Consider the following 7,983-nt stretch of genomic DNA (forward strand, 5'->3'; position numbering starts at 1 on the left):
GAGGTTGTCGAGCCGCTTGTATTGGTGGTTATCTGAGTAGGCAAGGAAATGGTAGATGAGATCCAATGTTGAGAAATGTATGGTTGGACACTGGAAGAGGAAATAAATGGGGAGATTATTACTTGGATGGAGAGAAAATTTAAAAGGGCAAAAGGACTGGGGAGGGGGGTCCTCGTGCTGGTCACCCTGAAGGTTCCCCTCCAGGTTGGATCGGCAATAAAGAAAGCGAATTGTGTGATGGCCTTTATTTCAAGGGAAATAGTAAAGAGATGTTGATGAGCCTCAACCGGGCCCTGGTGAGACCTCATTTGGCGAACTGTGCAGTTTTAGGCCCCTTAGAAGGGATGTAATGATGTTGGAGAGTTCAGAGAAGATTTACGAGGATAATTCCTGGAATGCAAGGGCTAATGTATGAGGAACGTTTAGTGGTTGGAGTAAAGAAGAATGAGAGGGGATCTCATGGAAATATTTTGAACGCTGAAAGGATTGAACAGAGTCAATGTGAATAATGTTTCCCTTGGTGGGTGAATCCAGGACACAAGGGCACAGTCTTAGAATGAGCAGGTCCCCATTTAAACAGATGAGGAGACATTTCTTCAGCAGTGGGTCGTGGATTTGGGTCGTTGCCACATCCAGCTGTGGAGGCCCGATCATGGGGGGAGTTTAAGGAGGAGATTGACAGGTACCTAATTAGTCAGGGTATCAAGTGATAAGGGGAAAAGGCCAGAAATTGGAACGAGATGTGAGAACGGTTTAGCTCGGGGTGGAGAGGTAGAGCAGATTTGAGGGGCCGAATGGCCAGCTTCTGTTCCTTTACCTTGAGATCCTATGGATCTTGAAATGGTTCGTTCTCCGCCCCATTCCTCTCCGCAACGTTGAGCCTCGTGTCCAAATAGCAAGCAATACCGGAGAGCCACTGGGACGCAGCAGAGTTATAGGTTGGCATGGATTCGATGGGCTGAAGGACCTGTTTCTGGGCTCTGGAGCAGCCATTCTCAACCTTTGATTGGCTCGGCTCAATGTCCCTTTTCCCCAGGTTTTATTTGTTTTACCCACGTCTACCGACCGCATTTAAAAAACATACCTGACGCGACGTGAAACGGAAAACGAGCTTTGAATGTCAATGCGGGGTCCCCGCCCGCCCGCCTCCCCCGGGCTCCCTGAGGAGAATGGCCAAGAGCGGAGCTGGTTGTGTGCCTCGAGCGGGGTTTCCCCGCCGCCGCGGACGTTGCGAGACGGGCCGCCAGATGGCGCCGGCGCCCAGCTCGGGTCACCCTGCAAACCCAAAGCCCGACTCGCCCCCAACCATTCTCTTGGCGCATCTTTTCCTCTTGCACATCCTTTAATTTAGGCTCGAGAGTTTGGTCATTAGGGTTTTTTTTCTCTTGCAATGATGACAAATCCAACAACCTCCGGCCGCCTGGAAATTGCCATTTTGTTTCCATTGACCACACTTTGGGCTGTGGCCCGGGGGCTCCCCAGCACCGGTGGGATGGGGGGGCGGTGGAATGCAGAGCCAGAGGCACTGGGGGGTGCAGAGGCACTGGGGGAGGGTCGAATGCAGAGCCAGAGGCACGGGGGGTGCAAAGCCAGATGCACTGGGGGGGGGGTGCAGAGCCAGAGGCACGGGGGGTGCAAAGCCAGATGCACTGGGGGGGGTGCAGAGCCAGAGGCACTGGGGGTGCAGAGCCAGAGGCACTGGGGGTGCAGAGCCAGAGGCACTGGGGGGTGCAGAGGCACGTGGGGGGTGCAGAGCCAGAGGCACGGGGGGGGGGTGCAAAGCCAGAGGCACTGGAGGGGGTGCAGAGCCAGAGGCACTGGGGGGGTGCAGAGGCACGGGGGGGGTGCAGAGGCACGGGGGGGGGGGTTCCAGAGGCACTGGGGGGGGGTTCCAGAGGCACTGGGGGAGGGTCGAATGCAGAGCCAGAGGCACGGGGGGGGGTGCAAAGCCAGATGCACTGGGGGGGGGTGCAGAGCCAGAGGCACTGGGGGTGCAGAGCCAGAGGCACTGGGGGGTGCAGAGGCACGTGGGGGTGCAGAGCCAGAGGCACGGGGGGGGGTGCAAAGCCAGAGGCACTGGAGGGGGTGCAGAGCCAGAGGCACTGGGGGGGGGGGTGCAGAGCCAGAGGCACTGGGGGGGGGGGGTGCAGAGCCAGAGGCACTGGGAGGGGTTCCAGAGGCACTGGGGGAGGGTCGAATGCAGAGCCAGAGGCACTGGGAGGGGTTCCAGAGGCACTGGGGGAGGGTCGAATGCAGAGCCAGAGGCACTGGGGGGTGGTGCAGAGCCAGAGGCACGGGGGGGGGGGTGCAGAGCCAGAGGCACTGGGGTGGGGGGTGCAGAGCCAGAGGCACTGGGGTGGTGGTGGTGGAATGCAGGGCAGAGGCACTGGGGTGGTGGAATGCAGAGCCAGAGGCACTGGCACCTGGACGAGGCCACATCTGCTCCATGGGATGTGAAAGACCCATTGGTTCCTTTCCACAAAGAGGAGTTTCCATTGCTGGACTCTTTGTCTTGGCAAATCTTTATGTCTAACTGACACATTGAAGAACCAATATGCACATCGAGCCATATGCAAATTCCTGCTACATGGTGACAAAATGAAAAATGTTTTCTCGTGCATGGCTTTTGTTTGGCCTGAGGTCAGACAAGATGCCCTTATCCAGTCTTTTTTTAAATACCAGATCTCTGTACAGGGACTATACTTACCAAAATAAAACTAAACTCTCCCTACCTCAACAACCCTGTATTTTTATTCCTTCATGTCATGTAATAAAATGAGTGCAATATTCCACAGAATCTGCTTGAGCCCTCAGCAGAAATTGCCTGAGGTGCCTCTTACTGTCAAAGAGCAGCAAAAGGTCGCTCCCCCTCGAGTGTCTGTAGATTCGCCTCCAGCGCTTCCGCAGCCACACAGAGTCCAGTCCAAAGCATCAGCGTCCCGAGCTCCAGATCCCAGCCCCCGGCTCGGTCAGGAACCCTTCAGTGCCCTCGCCACCTCCTCGCATCCTGGTTCCGCTCCCTGTCTTCAGCCAGTCTCCAGCAGTCTGCAATCTGGTGTGAGCCCCTCAAATGCAGACTCCAGCAACCTGTGGCTGCTGTGGGCACCTCTCCTCGAGTTGCCGACAGCTGGCGCACCTGTGTGTTCTTCAGCCACAGACCCCTTGCTGGTCTGCTGCTGTGGTCACCGTCCCGTGGGTTGTCTCCTCTGCTTCTTCTTCCCAAACTACCCTTGAATCTCTTAAATGCCCCTAATTTTCCAGCCTCCACGCCAGCCCCAGCAAAGTATTCCAGAACCCACAACTCTCTGTGTTTATTTAATAAAAACCTACTCCTGAAGTCTCCCCTAAACTTCCCTCCCTTCACTTTCTACAGATGTTCTCCAATGGATAAGATTTTATTGAAAACACTGGGGTTTTAATCTCCCCTTGACAAAAGGAACCTGTTCTTGCAATAATCAAGACTCAAAACTTCTAAGATCACTGAGAAAACTGCTCTGTAGCAGTGGTTCTCAATCTTCTCACCCCCCCCCCCCCGCCCCCCCAATCACATACCACCTTACGAACCCCAGAGAACATCTGGCCTCCTAAGGCATGGGTGCTCTGTGGTTAATAAGGCATTACTTAGGTGGTATGGGAGTGGGGAAGAAAACGGCAAGAACCACTGCTTTAAAGTATTTGGTCAACTGGCTGTGTTGTTTGCTGACCATCAGGATGCTGGACACACCTCTATCACCATTGTGCCGACCTGGCCTGTGTCTTTAAGGTCATCGAGGGGAAAAAAATTGCCCCACGTTTCAAGGACGAGTGGAGGTTAATTATTAGTGGAGGGAGTGTACAGATGGTCACGTGTTTGTTAATTTCAGTTCAATCTGCCAGGCTTCCTGGCCAACAGAAATTAACCTGTAACTGACTACAGGAGGTTTGCTGCAGAGTTTTTATGAATGTCAAGTTTAACCTCTCGAACCCTTGGTCTGAAGTTGGTAAGGTTTAACATCCGCCAAACTTTGAGAAAGTCTACAGTTACGATGCTGATATGAAGTCCCATTTTTCGTGTGGTCAAAGGTTTAACCCGAGGGAGATGTAATAAAATAAATACTTAACACTACATTGTACATTAGTAGTTCTCAACCTTTTTCCACTCACATCTCACTGTAAGAATTCCCATTGCCATCGGTGCTCTGTGATTAGTAAGGGATTGCTTAAGGTGGGATGTGGGTGGAAAGAAAAGGTTTGAAATCCACTATTTAATTGTCCCTCATGGACTCGTTCTGTGCACGGTTTCAGAACTCCAAAGGAAATGGGCCGATGACCATTTTTCTTAAGCAAATTATTTCAGTAACAATTGGGTCGAGAGCAGCGATTCTCAAACTTCCCTTCCCACCCCACATCCCACCTTAAGGAACCCCTTACTAATCACGGAGCACCGATGGCCTAGGGATTACATAAAGTGAATGTGATTGGAAAGAAAAAGGTTGAGAACGACTGGAGTACAGTAACAAAATGTATACACTTTGGTACAAGGAATAAAGGTATAGATGATTTTTTGAAATGGGGAGAGAATCCAGAAAGCATGGATTCGAAGGGACTTGGGTGTCCTGGTGCAGGTGAACTTGCAGGTTGAGTTGGTAGCAAGGAAGGAAAATGCAGCATTAACATTCACTTTGAGAGGACTAGAATATATCCTGAGGCTTTAAGGCATCGGTCAAACCACATCTGGAGAATTGTGAACAGTTTTGAGCCCCGTATCTAAGGAAGGATGTGTTGGTGTTGGAGAGGGTCCAGAGGAGGTTTACAAGAATGATCCCAGTGGATGCGAGGGTTAATGTATGAGGAACTTTTAATGGCTCAGGGCCTGTACTCATTGGAATTTCAAAGAATGGTGGGGGGTTTCATCGAAGCATTCTGAATATTGGAAGGCCTGGATAGATGGGATGTGGAGAGGATGGTGGGGGGGAGTCTGCACCCAGAGACACAGCCTCAGAAACACACACGTCCCTTTAGACCAGGGATGAGAAGTTTCTTCGACCAGGGTGGGGGGATGGAATCTGTGGACTTCATTGCCACAGACGGCTGTGGAGTCCACATCATTGGGAGGACTTAAAGCAGAGGTAGACAGGTTCTTGATGAGTCAGGGTGTCAAAGGTTACAGGGAGATACAGGGGAATGGGGTTGAAAGGAAAAACTCATCGGCCGTGATTCGAATGGCAGAGCAGTCTTGATGGCCTGGATTTCCAGAGTTGAGGTGGTTGCCCTATAGAGTCTGCAGTATATTCTTTGAAGTTTACAGAAATGTGAGATCTTAAGAGTCTCTGGGAAAGAAAATAGTGTTCAATACAAGAGGGCATTTGGCCCATCATGAAATTGAAATTATTCTTAAATTTCCTGTTCTCTCACCTTTATTCAAAACTCTGTCAATACTTCTGTTTCAAGCGTTAATGCAGTTCTCTATTGAACGTTACGACAGAATCTGTCTCCATTGCTATGTAGTAACTGGAATAGTATTATTACATTATTCTGTACCATCTGAGCTGGGTCTGACTTATACCATGTTTGAGATTGGTCTGCTGGCAAAGAAACTCTATCACTTCCTCTTGGCACACGTGACAATAAGACTTGAACATGCCGTGCCTCGGGACTCCGATTGGAAATCTCGGCAGTCGGTCTTGCTGGCTGGGAAGTGTTCCCCAGCGACTAGAGATGGGGAAGCAGGGGAGTTGTAACGTGTGCAACAGAGAGATTTGCAATGCCAGGATGGTGTTCAAACCATAGGATACAACAAGACAGGAACAGGCCTTTCGACCCATCTAGTCTGGGCTGAAATATTATTCTACCTCTTCCCGTTGACCTGTACCCAGAACATATTCCTCTAACCCTCCCATCCATGTACCTATCCACATTTTAAAAAATTTAGACATACAGCACATTTTGCCCCACGAGTCCATGCTGCCCAATTTACACCCAAATGACCTACAACCCAATGGTACGTTTCGAACAGTGGGAAGAAACTGGAGTCCTCAGGGAAAACCCACGCTGCCACGGGGGAGAACGTACAAACTCCTTACAGACAGCGCGGGATCCAAACTCTGTCCTGATCACTGACACTGTAACAGCGTTGTGCTAACTGACGCAAACAGAACCTCCCTTTATTATTATTTTAAAGAAGGAAACTTTTTTGATGATACCCAGTGGAGGAATTTTAATTTTAACCCTTCCTGGGCTGAACATCAGCTCCCATTCACATCCAATGTGAGAATATATTCAATGCTGAGGAATGTTTCAGATAAATTTCTCTCTGTCCTGGGTTCGGACGAGGTGAGGATTTTATCCAACAGTTATACCCCTGGCATCCAGCACCAATGAGGATTGATGGATACCAGATGAGGGAATTTTCTGGTTGCTTGAGATTGCATGTTGAGTGATTGCTGAACTAGCCGATGGAGGGGGGGAGCAGTTTTAAACTTTTGTATTTTTTTTTACCTATTTACATGATTTTTGCAGGTTACTTAAATTCCACATAACAGGGATTTTATAGAATTTGGGTAACACTGATGCAAAATAAAATAGAGGTGGAACAAGGTGGTTAATCAGTCATTCTCAACCTTTTTTTTTGCTACGGCCCCCTCAGTTTATGGGGCCCCTTCCCTGTGAAGCAGTCAAGTTTAGTTGGTTTCTTCTGTACTTCTCTCCACCGACTACACAAAAAAAATTAATGTTACATGAGGTGAAAATAAAACCAGGGTTTTACCTGAATGGAATGAGAGAACTTTCCTCGAGTTCTGCCTCTTACTCTCTTCCTTTTCCGTCTCCTTTCACAGACCCGTGGATCTCCTGGTGCCCACCCATTCCAACTCCCCGTACCATTCCCTTGCCGACATTTCTGTCCGTGCAGGGCCAGACTGAGACCACCTGTAAATTGGAGGAACAGCACCTCATCTTCTGTCTGGGCTCCCTCCAAGTGGGTGGCATTAACATCGACTTGTCCGGTTTCCATTAAAACCCCCCGCCCCATCTTCATCCCCGTCTCTAATTCTGTCAAAAATCAATTCTCACTTCCTCTTATCACATCCAATGAACACCTTTTGTCTGTTAGTCTGGACTCGTCCCCCTCCCATTCTTCCACTTTCTCTGGACACCTGCCTGCTTTTGCTTAGACCTTCTTCAAGGTATAAGCAGTGGTGAATTAACTACCACCTGGGCCCCAGGGTGAGCTTTAGTAAGGCACCCCTCCCCCCCGACCTTGCCCCCTTACCGCTACCTCTCATCTGACTCTGTGACTGTGGGTAAAACAGAGAAATGCTGGAGGAACTCAGCCGGTCTTGTAGCATCCACAGGAAGTAAAAATACCTGGCCCGAAACGTCGGTAATACATCTTTACCTCCCACGGACGCTGTGAGACCGGCTGAGTTTTTCCAGATTGTGGTTTTTACAACTCAATTTACAAACGCGAGTTCGGCTTCCCTTCATTTTGCTGAGATTTCACTCAAAACAATTTATACATTACACATTTTATACAACTGTTGCTCGAATAATGACAGAATAAATATCCCTGCTGTGTAGGAACAATTTAGACCTTCATTTATCAATAAACTTGATTGTGTAAAATCACAGAACAAAAACAATTAAAATCGGAGACACATTAACATTCAAACAATCGCTATCAGCTTTGCTTGGATTATTTGAACAGAATAAATTCAACAATTAATTTAATTTGCAACCTTTTTTTTGCTGATCCTGCCAATTTCAACGAAATGTTGAAGGGGTGAGCCCATCCCACTGGGCAGGGAGAGATCACCGTCCCCCATCCCACTGGGCAGGGAGAGATCACCGTCCCCATCCCGCTGGGCAGGGAGAGATCACCGTCCCACATCCCGCTGGGCAGGGAGAGATCACCGTCCGCTGGGCAGGGAGAGATCACCGTCCCCCATCCCGCTGGGCAGGGAGAGATCACCGTCCCCCATCCCGCTCCCTCCCCAACGTGGACCA

Source organism: Narcine bancroftii, chromosome 13, assembly GCF_036971445.1.
Source record: "Narcine bancroftii isolate sNarBan1 chromosome 13, sNarBan1.hap1, whole genome shotgun sequence".
Taxonomy (NCBI): Eukaryota; Metazoa; Chordata; class Chondrichthyes; order Torpediniformes; family Narcinidae; genus Narcine; species Narcine bancroftii.